Raw genomic sequence first — 14,688 nt, forward strand, 5'->3', positions numbered from 1 at the left:
GAAGTCAACTATGAAAGCACCCCGTCTCCGTTCATGGTTTAGGCAGGTTCGAAGCACGCTACTGCAGTGGTAATCTTAGACCCTTTTAAATGTTGCGTTCCTCCCAATCACTTTTTTTTTGCTTTTTACCCTCAACTTATATATATATATATATATATATATACGTACTTCTCTCCAAAAATGACACTTTACGAAGCCTGCGCAGTAAATTTGCAAGATATTAAAATCCTTGTCACTCAACAAATAGCGGTTTATCTGATGTTGAACGAGAACAATAAAAACAGTATTGATAATTACATTATGACCGTGAAATAATTACATCATTGATTACAGAGTCATCGCTCAGTTATAGTTCAATGTTGACGTACATACTTACAAATCCTTAGGATACGTGTTAACTTCGAGATGCAAACTGAGACAGACGCAATCTGTTTTGCGTCCGAGGTTCTATCTGAAACAACGTTTAGCCGGACATAAAAATGGAATCGCTTTTTTTTCAGATTCATCCGCCTTGCTCGTTTGTCCGGTCGCCAGCCAACGAGGCTTTAAAAACCATTGAAAGTAAGTTATAAGTCCAGCAAGCGCGCACTACCGGAACTTGTGGAACGTCGACATTGAAAATTCATTGGCTAGAGCGTGAACGATATTTCTTAGTACATTTACCGCTGTAGTCATGCTTTCTTCTATTCTGCCATAATTATGAACATATCTTGGATCGGTTATGGGCTACCCAGTTGGATAAGCCCTCTATATGGAACGACAACGATGACGCAATGCTCAACTCCTATGGCAATTTCAAGGCTTTTGAGCTTTCGAGAATCCTCGTTTGACTTTGAGCTTCTCGTCTTGTCGATGCAATCGGGATATATAAAAAGAATAATGTCTTTTATTCATATGAGTTACTTGTACAGTCAGAATGTCACCGCAGTGCCTCAAAGGAAGAAAATTCAAAGTCGGGTGGAATAACGGTCATGGAGGTCAAGCCAATCATTATCAAACAGGAAAATAGGACGAGATATTTTTGTTGTTCCTCTTTTTTGAGAATTTCTGCAAGCACAAGAGATTTGTATAGCTTAAACGACAGAGCTGACAAAACGGCATTAGCTGATAACTGCTCCAGAGTCAAAGTTTGGCTGGACCGGAAATGTGGCAGATTCTAGTTGAATTCTGTAGACGACTGACACGACCAGACCAAATGCGGCTATTTCTGCTGCTGGCATTGTGGAAAGACGGCGCCATGCGTCTGGTTGTCTTCCTTTCATCGTTAGTTTATTCCATCCGTTTCCAGCCTTACGAAGGCAATAGCGAGCAAATGAGTTTGTGCCTATATGCCCAGACAGGCGACACCCATAAAGGCAGCTAGTGAATGTGAAAAGTGTATATTTTTTTTTATCAAAGTCAATTGTGGTGCGTTTCTGTTACAATAAAATTGTCTCCATTGCTGTCCGTGTTGCTGATGCGGCGACAGGCTGGTGTCACAGCAGAGTCCTAGGCAGTCCAGCAGGAAAACCAGGACAACTAGTCGAAAACAGCGCGACGCTCAGAGAGGTGACAATTGAATGAGGCTCAATGACAACAACCTCGAACCGGGTGCAAACAAAACAAAACAGATATCTCTACCTACGCAAGTAGCCATCCACATCACCACGTGCCTGATAAATGCATGAAGATTTCGAAAGGCCAATTGGCTATTTCGTCATCGTCCTTTGATTAGAGTTAGACAAACAAAACTATATAAACTTCAACAAACAATTATACCCATGTATACAGCCGTGAAAAACTACTTTCTAATCTTTATTTGACTTAGTCAATTACTATGACGATCGTAAATCGGCAGAGACGCTGCTAATTACAGACAAACTTTCCCTATCCTTCTGGATTATGAGGATCAACCATTTTTCTACTGCCTTCTCAGATCAATAACTAATTAATCACTCATTTAACTAAAAATATACTGTGGAAAAGAAACGTATTTTCCTCTAGTTCATTATAGTTATTAGCCTACCTTCATGATAATTAACTTAAGTACATCTATTTATATTCGAACTAAGTGATAGTTGTACTACAGTTGAAGAGATCTATGACGATGATGGGTGATATAGTGATTTGAAAATACTTCACAGTCGTCACTGTAGCTTGCTGATACATAGCAACTATGTCCAAATAGAGAAGTGACTAAGCAGACGTTCATTCCACATGGCCAATCGAGGTCATCCGTGCCCTGCAATAACCTGACGACCTAAATACATAATACACACGGCGAAGCGAATATCGGTATCGGTGAACTTCTGAAGTGCTACTTCTATAAAAACGGACAAGGTATAATGTGTAATTCAATCAGGCCCATACAGCCTCCTTCACTCTTTTAATCCATTCAACACTATTCGGATTGGCATTCGATTTGTTTCACACATTGACCAACGCTGGAGCTGTAGACTGTTGCGTCTATGCTTTTATTTTCTATACGGAACATATGTATGTACATATAGATGCATACTAGTTACGGAGGGGTGCTTACATTCATTGCCTCCCAACGACGCCGTCCGAATCTTTCCAACTTGGAATAACTATTAACCAACGAAGCCTACGACTTCGAAGTGTCAGCGTTGATTGGGTTATTATTTACGTGCAGATACCGTTACTGAGTCTTCGATTATGACACAAGGAAAGAGATGGCAAATAAGAAGAGGGCAAGCAACGTTCTACTTCTGAGCGAATCCAGCTTTGTTTCTGGTCTGCATTAGCATAACCTTTCTCGCGCAGTCGTAGTAGAATGGTCGGGGTAAGCTGCTACCTTGCCGATGTACGAGTCTATTTGAATAGATGGATGAATTGAAAACGTGCTAGGACTTCGTCTCGTCCTTTAAATAATGCCGATTCCGAAAGGCACGTACAGCATGGACCATCGTTTCTAGTGAACGCTGATATGTAATCCTTACGCACCGCCACCTAATATGATGCTGAAGATAATATGATCAGTGGTGCTCGCAAGGACTGGCAAAGACTCTGCGCTAGACTATGCGCTCTTTGATCCTTCGTCAAATTTAAGAAAACGGCTTGCCTAACTTTAATGTAAATGGTATATGAGTTACGTTGACGGTAACGTAAGGATTGCGATGCATAGATGAATTAGAAAACGTTTGAGGTAAGTCGAAACGAAAATAAAAACTCGACAAAAAACGATGCATAAGGATGCTTCTCATGCCGGCCTAGTAGGTTAGTAGGCCATCACTATATTGAACAACTAATATTTGAAGCTGCGTGTGTTGTTTTAGAATGCTATCGTGTAGCATTTTAGTAAAATGTTTGTTGTCTTATAGGGCGTTGCTTTCAGTAAGCATCGCAATGTACAGTTGCGCGCTATTGTCCCAAATACAAAGCATGCTTTATTTTTGTAAAATTAATGATTTCGTTATAACAAGAATAATACGCAATTCAGTTCTTCGTAGATGGCAAACATAATCTAGATCTTTGTTTGCCACGCAGGTACAACAAAGGACACACAGATCTACTTGAAATACTATTTCTTTAGGTTTTTATCTTGCTGGTAACAACAATGAAATAGACTATCCTGCGTTTGCACATAGACGTCCTCACACAAAGTGACGTGTCGTCTCCACTTTGGCACATGCGTCTGCCATTTCCGTGGGCCTGCATGAGGTCCACGTAATATGCTACAAAGGAAGAGACAGAGAAAGTTTCCTGCGGGCAAAAATGCCACGAGGACGGCTAAGCGCAGGGCAGCTCGGGCAATATTTCTTCCGTTTTCGCTTCCCGCACTTTTTATATGTTTCTAGCATAGAAAGCCAGACAGCTTCGCTAGCTAGAGTGTCAAGCCTATTTCTCCATTTTCGATACAATGTATTATCATAATTATGAAGCTTTGTTCAAGTGTCTTCAAGTTCATATATACTTCGACATATAATTGTCAGCTAGCTGCGGCCTCTTAATTGTTACTTAGTGATGAGATAATTGGTATAGTCAAGTTCCAGCTATATGCTAATTGCTTGTTTTAGATTGTGTATATTTGGTGATTATGTCAAACCTAGTTTTTTTTTTTTTTTTTTTACATCTACTCGCATACTCGAAAGCCCGATCCGGTAAAACCGATAAAACCATTCAATCAAAAATATCCGCTTAGGACTGTGAGTGGAAAAAATCACGGTATGTTTCAACAAATGTTTATTCATAATATTCTATTTATAGTTTATATAATTACAATATTTTATCACTTGTGTAGAAGGAAAGGTATAGTAACAAAATTATAATGCATTTATAGTATATTTCGAGAAAATTTTATTTACTATAGATCATATCTATGATTGTCATATCCCATATTGCGTAAGGGCCTGACACTTCTTAAACAGTAATTACGTACTTGTGAAGATGCAAGTTTGCCTCTCTTGATATAAGGCATGTACCTAGATTATGTGAGGTAGTTAAGGACTATTCTTATTATATACATTGTCTTGCTTACGTTGCGCTTACCATGTGGCGAAACCGCTTCATAATACTTTCCTTGTTGCATTATTCAGCCGACTATTTTGATTTATGATCTATCCAAGGTCTGTATGGATCTACTTATGACATTCTTTGTATTGCGCCTAAAGGCTTTGTGGAAGTTTTACTTAACAATTTGTCATTACGTTAAGTTTCTCCTATTGCTGATATAAGAGTGATATTTCAGTCTTAGTGATAACCATTTCACCCATGATCTGTTGATTTCTTACTAACCGCTTATTACTACTAGCTTATCTGACCGAGAATGGCCGTAAAATTGGTCAGCGCAGAACAAAAAGGTAGACAAGATAGCGCAGTATTTCCTAACGTGATACAGTATTCGTTTTTAGAAGCATTTTATTATGCAGTGGTACTGCTTATGTGTATGCATCATATAAGTGATACAAATAAATAATTTGAATTAGGCCTGAGCATACAACAGTAGCGGGGTAAGAAAAGGTAGCGTCTGCCTGCTTACTTGCCTGACCACCATTTATTTGCCTCCCCCTAAAAAAACATAGCTTCCCTCTTTTTTTTTTTTGCTGTTCTCCTCCCGTCGTTTCCTGCATTTACGACTACCCTCCTCCTTTTTCGCTTCCATTTGCGGACGACTCTCGTTCGACTCAGCTACACCCGCATCTTGTTTCTCCCTAGTTGTGTCCCAAGTTCTATTTCTCTGTGCACGCCTACGGTATCCTTCGTTCTCTTCCACGTCCTTCGGCTCTCGGCCCGCTCGCACCTTAGAACAGGCCGTCTCTCATGAAAAGAGCAGTCGTTTATGGCTCAGAGGGAAGCCACTAAACCCCAGCCCAACCAACTTCCTCACTAACATTCTCAAAGCAACACTAACTCTACAGGGGTACAGAAAAAAGGATCCGGCTTGTCTTCCAGCCCATCCGCCTATCCGTAGTCGTTCTTCACGTAGCTGCTAACAATAATAAACACAACGTAAAGGTCCGTTATCACGCTGTACATAATAAGACAGACGGGCGCTCAGGTCGCCCACGTTTGCAACCTCCCAGCCGCTGTCTCATTTCAAGAATTACGGTTGCATCTACCGTTTAGTCGGTCGGTCATGTCCCGTACAAGCGCGCCTTTGCTCACTTTATTTTCATTTACTTTTGACTTCTTGCATTTCTAATCATCAGATTACCATATCGTTTGGCAGAAAGGTGACCGGTGAGTCGAATCTGTAGGAGAGTACTCCAACAATAGCGCTGCAACCCGCACCGCTACGTTGCGTCAGGTGTTTTTGTCAGCCACCTCTTCAGCTACCCATCTTCCATGACTACGATGTCTTCATTTCTGAACGATGTATGAGTGGAAGCCGCCGATTTGGTTGGTGTGCTGTCGTCTTCTTCTTGCCCTCGCTTTTTCCTTCTACCTAGTTTCCTTTTCGTGCCACCTGCGAGCAGCGATCAGACGATATGTGCTGCTCATAAAACGGTTGCTTCAGTCGATTCCATCTTTTTGTTGATCTGATCAAGTTTTGTTCGATCCGCGAAATGGGATAAGATGGGATGCTAACAGCATACGGGACACGATAGGTCTATTTTGAGTAACTGTGTATGAGTGTCCCTTTTTCGGTAGGTGAAGAAGAAGGCAAACTGGTCGTGTATAACAATAATAACGGTAATAGTAATAATAATAGGAAGAAGAAGAAAAGTTGCAACCGGATGTTGCAGGAACCCGCGTTAGAGGTATTCGAGCGGCCTCTATGACCGAGAAGACTGAAGAATGTGAGTGAAAGAGAAGTAAAGTGAAAGAAGAAAGGGATTCTTCTTTATTGTTAAGTGGAGAAGGACGGATGACAGCTCTTTTATCTGTAATAAGGCCCCTTGAACGTTTGGTTGGCACCTTTGAAGCTATCGACTTCGTCGTTCGCCTTTTCCCGGAGATTCTCATTGAAGAATCTCTTTCATTCCTTCAAAGCTCAAAACACACCAGATTGTGAAAGGAGAAGGAAGGTGATAGAATACAGAAGTACAACGGGATTTGCCAAAAAAGAAGACCGCATAAAGTGTGTAAAAAAGGCAAGGAGTCGAAAAGGTTGTTTTGAGTGTCGGGTCACCCCCACACTGTAGAGAAGGCAATGAAACTTAAAAGAGAAGAGAGCCTGAGCATGCTGATGCTCAGCGGCGGTAGCTTTCGTTGGAATAAAACCGTATTAGCAAAGCCGACCGACCATTCTTTTCGAAAACCTCGTGTCTTTGAAGACCTTGTATCTCCGAAGATTTGAAGTAAGTCGAAATAGCTAGCTGCGTATCCTATGGAAGGCCAATCAATCCTATTCACTGCAGCATCTTTTTCAAGTTACGAGAAAAAATCAAGCGGACGGGCGGTCCATTTGGCCTATCCTACCGGGGGCCTCAACAGTAGATCGATCGCTAGCGAGCTCTTTTATCGCCGTGCAGCCCACTAGATTAACAAAAGGAAATAGCAATCTCGACGTTACCTTCCTCTAAGAGACTTGACCTTCGGGGTTAGCGAAGAAATAAAGCTAGCGGGTAAAACTCAAGTACATGAAAATGGGCGAGATGTGAATTAGAAGACGAAGGGGCAGAACAAAAAAACGTTAAAGAAATAGCAAGAACTATAAATGTAGGGACAGACAAGGATGGTTGTACTGTTCGCCGAGGGAGAACGAAAAAAATCGGGGTCGTGGATGGGCGATATCTGTCAGCTTGAGCTAACTTTCGCTTTTCTACGTTAACCATTCAGTTGTCTACCACCAAACATTCAACCGCTTAGCTGAATGTTTGTCAACCACCCGTCGAGGAGCTGCATGACAAGAAACAATAAAAAGATCACGAAGGCCGGACGAAAACTACAAGTAGTAGATAGAGCAAAGCGATAAATGAAGTTCGGAAAAATTCGGTTTTTGAAGACACCTAGAAGAAGCGTATGATAAATATTCAAGCCCAAGTCTGGCCAAAGTTATTTTACATACGGCTAGCTCCGTTTTATCGATTCTTCACTCTAATAGGCAGTAAAATAACGTATTTTTGGTCCGACTAAAACTGTGTTAATTTTTGTGGGATAAGAAATACATACTTTTCGGGAAGAAAAATAGCACAGCATGGAAGTGTGTCGATTATATTATACGTCACATGGAGGATGGTCTGTCCTGATCCCTAACACACGCTATTGATCTGTTATAGGTATTAGCGAGCTTACGTAACCGGATAATGCTGAATAGTGTTTGATCGTCCTAGCTTAGCATGAAACTTTTGAAGCTTTCATGTAGCCTTACATGAAATGTTGACGGTGGCTTTTTGAGAAAGCTAGTACGATTTACACTAAGCTTACCGCGGAGCTATTTATCAGTCGTATAGGTGGATCTATGCAGCAGTTATGGTTAGTTCAAAGGCTGGTTGGCTTAACGCACATCAGGCATAGATTTTTCAACAAGATTCTGGTATTTAGCAAAAGTTAGAGGTAGCGGCACTAATGCCGCACATCGCTTCAGGACGTGGTGCTATTAGAAAAAGAAAAGAGAGCTTTTAATTCCCTTTGCCTGTGGGCCTTATACGGCCATCCGTCGTGTATATGGATATGAGCTAGCTTGTTCCTCATGTGCTACTGGCCGTCACACGCGCTTGCTTTAAATCAACAAGTTCTGTATTCTATAGAACATTATCTCGTGTTTTGAATCTGTCGGCCGCCGGTCGTCGTCTACATGCTGTTTCTGTTACCTTTCAACAAAGCAGACGGCAGTTGCCCTTCTTTGTTCGTACTCTTTTACTCTGCTCTTTGCTCTTTTGCCAAAATCGAGTCCTCGACAAATCTTTGGCTAATGTGACGCGATCACAGGATCATTGGCCTACGCCTAAGCATGTAGACATTTATTAATCTCAGGAGATTTTGTTATAATGTTCTCCTGGACTCAAAAGACCATCAAAGGGCTAAAGCATTACCGGAACGACTAAAAAGTGGTGCAGTCAGCCTTAAAGACGTTTTGATTAGGCGGCAAATCTTTTAGACCACTAAACGTAAACTCATAGAAGGAATCGCACATCGGAAGTAACATTTTGTTGCCACATTTTGCCTGGCATGCGTGTCTCGAAATATCGGCTTTACGAAAAGTATTTCGTGTCATTGTGCTACGTACTTTTTTTGCATAATTCGGCCTTCGTTCATTGCGAAATATGTATCCTATTTATGAGTAATCACACAGTATCTTCATTACCGTTTTTTTATTCGATAGACAAATGTTTGATGAATATAAGCTTAACACAAATGATCGATACCCCCGCTACGATATGGAACCATTAGCGCTACGATGGCGCGTCGTGCCTGAATGAGTTACATCTTCTTTTATTTAGCAATACTGCTTTTAAGACCTAGTTATAGGCAGACGCAGTGTAAGGCTCTCTTTTAGTCAATCTGAAGTAAATATAAGGAGGAGGATGATATGCTGAAGCCCACGGGCCGTGTGTGCCGAATAGGTTCTCAAGCAGGAAATTTGAGCAAAATAATGTACACTGCTCTGCGCTACGGGCACTACACTGTCTATACTGTCTAGGCAGACACACCGTGTACGCAAAGTAAACAATAATAACAACAAAACAGTAGTCCGATGCCGAAAGCGCCAGCGGTTGTATTCTCCCTCTGTTCAGATTTATGCATCATTGTTTGTATGTGATGTAGCAATATAACATGATAGGAGAAAGCGGCCGTACAAAATGATCAGCAGAAGCAATACGACTTATAGTACACAACTCTAGTATCGGCAGTTGTAGGCCGGCCGACGTATTGGCAGTTCCGGTTTTACATAGGACTCACGGCATTTAGATGCTATCGATATTGCAGCGTTAGTCGTAAAAAGTCTTTTTCGTTTTTTGTAGTTGTTATGTGCCAAAAAATAACGACAAAGAGTAACGCAGAGCGTAGACAGAAAGAAAGAGGACAGAAAGCATCTGACGTTCTGCTGTTCATCGTTCCATCTATTCCTCCGCGGTTTTCGCTGCTATAGAGTCCTTCACTGTACGTTCACATATCTGTGGATATATGTGGTTCGTCTTTGCAGTCGCCGCCGCGGCTGGCACCCTCTCGAATGCCCACACTGTTCTAGTTTGCTTTGTACAATCGGATCCAAACGAAGGTGCAGGCGAAGGCAAGTGCACAGATTAAGAACGAGCACGCAAGCGAGAGAGCTAGCAGACGACAAGGCCATAGGGTAGCTAATCTATCTCTTTGTAGTACGGCCCATACGTGTATATATATAGGAGAAGAGAAAGAACATATGCAATGGGGTATATATAGATGGTGCTCAGTGATGATGCTGGTGGTGGCGCTATTCGTCTTCAAAAAAAAGGACTGATCTGTACAACAGGCCGAGTGAACAGCCGATTTCATCACATCATCACGGTGCGAGGCCGATTCATGGCAATCAAAGTGAAAGGGCAAGGAAGCTATGTTACTTATAACCACAAAAGGGCACAGTGTTTGATATAACTTATATTAGTACTATGCGCGTTTACTGCAGGTTGTATTAAAAGGTAGATCTTTCAAATTTGAAAAAGGCACACTTTTGACGGCTACTTTACTTCAACCTTTCCAGAGTCAAAGAGCTACCGAAGTAGCGAGATATTTATGTTGTGCACGGCATGAATTTCGTCCCTAAAAGGACTACTTAGAAGTGGTTTGTTGAAACCAAAAATAACATCTTAGCTTTCTAGGATACAGCTCCTTTCGATCGACGAAATCAGTCTGAGGTTGACAGGGAACCATTGGAAGACGCCTTTAAAGGAACATCTAGGATACAAGCTGCTTCTATGCGGTCGTCATTAGCCGTTTTCATTTGGCGGTGTTTACCAAAAAAATTAGGAATCTGACTGCTCCGTCACTTGAGTGGAGACGATTTCTTATTACGTTTTTACCAAGCAACACGCAATGATAATAACAGATTTCTTTACAGAATTATTACAAGTAATGAAAAGCGATATCTCAACATCAAATTAAAGAAAAGAACTGAGAGGTTCGCCCAAGTTCAAGATTAAACGAAAACTTCGTTCGAAAAAATATCATAAGTTACATTTGGCGGGGTTGAACCCGCCTCGTATATAGACAAATGCTCAACAAAAAGAATTGAGACGGTCGATAAGATTAGATGTGTGTGTAGATCAATTAATAAGGCTAACCAGGACAAGGACCAAGCAAACAAAACAAAATGCTGGACCACGCATTGCTAAAATCGTTAAAACCGTCCTGCAAGTGCTTGAAAGGAATGCTGATTTGCGCACACCATATTCTATAGGCTTCATGACCGCGGATTATCATTGTCCCCTTATCTTAGGATGTTTGCGGAGATTTGGAGTAAAAGCGATACTTTGGAAAAGGGGTAAGGATGTATGGAACGGAAATATATCGGCCACGATATTGCTTTCCTAGAGACAGATTTTCGCAGCACGATATACTGCTTAGATCAATAGGCTTTGGGTTTGGGCGTTTTCAATCGTATATGAAGATGAACTTGGCACGTTTCCATTCTGTGCATTGTGCAGCGATGCAAAACAGCGAGCCAAGCTGCCCTAAGTTGAGGCATGTCAGTTTTCTTTACTCATAACGTCATTATTTTGCGTGGCCGTCGACTAAGTTTTGTAGCAGGCTGTATTCGAGCGGGTGATTCCAAATCAATGTATATGCTAGTGGATAAACTACAGGCAAGTGGACTGGAAAAGCTGTCATTTTGCCTCTTCTTTGGTTATTGCTAGCGACTTGAACGCCAATCTCGAGCCGCACTACCACCCTTCTAGACATGCTTGCGGACTTTGGTTACTGGGTGGTCAATCCTTCCTCGACATCGACTTTCTCAGGAAGTTCGGCTATCGATGTATTTGTGACGAACATAGGGGAAAATTTCAGGCCAGGGATAGTGCACTATCAGACAGCGCGAGCATTCGTGCTCACATACCGATAGCGATAAACCTCACTGTTCAAGCGGCATTTGCACAGACTGTCAAACGCCAATCTCTGTCGTGACGTCTAGATGGCCAGAACCAGATCCTGGAACGCATCTACGAAGTTCTCCCTGTACCTGACGTGGTGAATAGCAAAACAAATATGCAGCATCTAGCTGAAATTTTCCAGTCTAAAGTAGAGGCTCTCTGTCCCCCTGGAAGCACAGGCCGTAGCTTAGCTAGAGTTATTGACCTGTACGGAGAGCCAAGATGGCTTTTAGGCTTACGGTGTACCCTTTTTTCCTCTGTTTTTAAAACGATCTGTCAAAAAACGTATGTCACAAAAGCAGCGATAGCTTTGAATGGCTGCAGACCCGTTTGATCGCCGATGCAGGACGTAACGCATCACAGCAGATCGGTGGTTTACCGGATTAGCTCCTCGGCCCTCATAAACCACTTTTGGGAGATATTTGCGCAAAAGGATACGATAACACGCGTGATATTATATTTCGGCGCATATATGAAGAAAGGATCTGAAATCAGCGCGACGTCCTTCAACGAAACTTCACAGTGCTGGCACAAATGCAAGGTTTTTAGGAGCCTACACAGCAAGGAAGTCACCGGACGCCATAGGGCCTGCGACGGGCACCTCAAATGCGCTGTCGTTATGGCACCATGGTGGACGGCACCATTTAATAAATGCCTACACGGTGGTACATTCGCAATCCAGTAGAAACATACTACCCTGTTAGTAACCATCGCAAGAAAAGATGACCCAATAACGCCACCATCATGGCAGAGAAAAGCGTTTGTTATAAGCCGCTCATCTGCTTGTTGACTACGAAACTGGCCAGTTACTTAGAGGGCGTAAATGCCATCCCAACGGAGCAATAAACGCTCCGAAAAGAATACTCTACAGAAACGGTGTGCGCGATCCTCTCACGTAAAAACAGCACTGGCGACGCCGCACAATACACTGTACGTGACATTAATCGACTCCAAAGCAGCCTTCGATGTCAGCGTCTAGGAACAACCTCGCGCTGGTTGAAGTGCGTGTTCCTATGAATGTGCTCGACCTTCTCGCTGCGATTTTGTAACAGAACAGAACAAGTGTTAGTAACAAAATAGCCGAACTCCCGTCTTGACATAAGCAATTAGCTTATTTCACGGAGACAACTTGAGCCTGCTCTTATTCTCCATTTTTGTAAAGGGTTTCCCTAATCAAACATGGGGCCAAGGAAGTCAGTCGAAGTCATCTTGTATCCAGACGACTTTGTGACATACTAATCGAAAGAGACCCCGAATACAGCAAGCTATAGCCCGACTCTCCGCGGCAGTGGCAGGTTTATGACTGACCGAAGCGGAGGTCATGAAGTTTAGAACAGAACCCAGGACAGCGGCATCTTGTACCTCACTAGCTTGTTTCTTGCCCGTGTTAACCAGTTACCATATTTTGGGCTTCGCAAGCAGCAGAAATGTGCACGTTATCGAAGGTGTAGGAAAACAATGTCGGCCGCAGATCGGCCCATTGTTTTTTTCTTGCAATCGTTCTCAGATTCTTCTACCACTAGCTAGTTCCACCCGCAACGTCTAGGATAAGCATCGTCTGAAAAGATCTTATAATAAACTTTGAACAATAACATCGCACCAGAGCCTCGGTTCTTAAAAGAGCACTGGCACTACACATAGCGATTCGAAACGGCCTTGCGTATATCTTAGCCCACTCGCCACTACCGTGTGAAGATCTACGTCGTCTGAATTAATCTATACATATACATATATATATAGACAGGCGAAATTTTGAAGTTACGTTCCATATTTGGCAGCGGATCTAGTGGCTGGCTACACGGCTCGATAAAGGACAACCCAAGACAAAAACAAAGTTTCTTTTCAGTTCTGATCATCCAAGGTAGCACATACACAGGTAGAATCAGCGGCTAAGCTATACGTCTTTTTCTTCTGTACTGTATGATATAGCTGTGACCTTCCTGCGATACGCTCAGCCGACTTGATACTAGTAACATCTTATGGCGACAGGTTGGCCGTGCTATTTTCATTTCTTTGCGTTACTGAAGAGTGGAAAATAGATGCTATTAAAAATTATGTTCGCTACCAAGAGTTGATGTCAGGCTTTCTTGCCCCAAATCATGAAAAAAAGTTTGCAAGACGATGGCGACAGAGTAACCAGAGGATCTCTTTCTCTTTCTCTAATAGGAGGAGTCGCGCGGGGCTACGAGCAAAGCGGAAGGGCAGTTCGCGCGTTCCGCAAATCATCGTTGTAACTGTTCGCCTTTCGAAGTTTGAAAAACTTATTATTCAACTTTTGCATAAGTCTCATACGACGTATACAGCATGTGATTTATCATCCAAAATAAAGCAATACTATTCCCCAATCGAAGCTGGCCGTTATTTAAGCATAACACTATGAATATATTATAAAAATATATTTATTTTGATTCATTTTGGCGATGCTACGGTCAACACTGAAAGCGCCGATTTTTGAGAAATGTTTCTTTTACCTAGCGGTCACGCTCTACTAGCTCAGAATCGTTTTTGACAGAACTGATAGATTATTTAACATAGAGTAAGTGAGTTTTAGCGAAGCCTCGAAATATCTACAGTTGAATACGCTTTCTACAACGTAATTTATGGAAGCGTGTTTTTAATAATCATAATATCAACAATAGTAATAGATAATTGTCCACTTATCAGTAATTCTGAGCTGAGACAGGAAATAATCGACATTTATTGACACATAAACACTCTTTTCAGTTTACCCGCTTCGATCATGTGTATGTGCTCCAGAGCTGTATGTATAGACGATAGTATTTGGCATATAAAATTACTTAGAGAAGAGTCTTTCAGAGAGGAGTATACTTAAAATTTTAATGAGACACTCTCTTACACGATTTCAGTGTTGATCTGATCAGATTAATTATGATATAGATTATACCGAGCGAACATCGACCCGTGTAACGGAAAACGTGCAATAGCGTGTCTTCCATTAATGTGATAATTTTAATTGCACGTATCCTTGCACGTTTCAGTTAGTCGTAGAAAGTGTTGGCGTCATAGGTAATACGAAACGTAATCAGTTTTTATAGAAATTGATTTTCAAAATAAGCTTTCTTTTGGAGTTTATTTTATTTTTTTGCTTCATCTGCAAGAACGTGAGTATGACGAAATTTCGAAAGAAGAAGCTGCATTCTCTGTGGCTAAATCTAAAAAACTCGTCTTCGACCCAGGTTTCGTTCACAGCAAATTCCAATGCTCCTTGGCTCTTTCC

General features: G+C 41.8%; 1 long non-coding RNA gene across 19 annotated transcripts in view; it reads left to right on the top strand.

The window, feature by feature from the left end:
* LOC111260280 (uncharacterized) overlaps positions 1 to 13,795 on the top strand; it is a 76,078-nt gene extending 62,283 nt beyond the window's left edge. For 16 of the 19 annotated variants that reach the window (XR_015310972.1, XR_015310973.1, XR_015310970.1 and 13 more), the window contains 2 exons: positions 501 to 561; positions 13,617 to 13,795. This is a non-coding gene — a long non-coding RNA (uncharacterized LOC111260280). Of the gene's footprint in view, positions 1 to 6; positions 47 to 500; positions 562 to 4,091; positions 4,165 to 13,616 lie in introns of those variants that run through there. The other 3 variants (XR_015310976.1, XR_015310979.1, XR_015310964.1) reach the window with 2 other exon arrangements.
* The last annotated feature ends 893 nt before the right edge of the window (positions 13,796 to 14,688 follow it).

The sequence above is a fragment of the Varroa jacobsoni genome, unplaced genomic scaffold, assembly GCF_002532875.2.
Source record: "Varroa jacobsoni isolate VJ856 unplaced genomic scaffold, vjacob_1.0 scaffold_421, whole genome shotgun sequence".
NCBI lineage: Eukaryota > Metazoa > Arthropoda > Arachnida > Mesostigmata > Varroidae > Varroa > Varroa jacobsoni.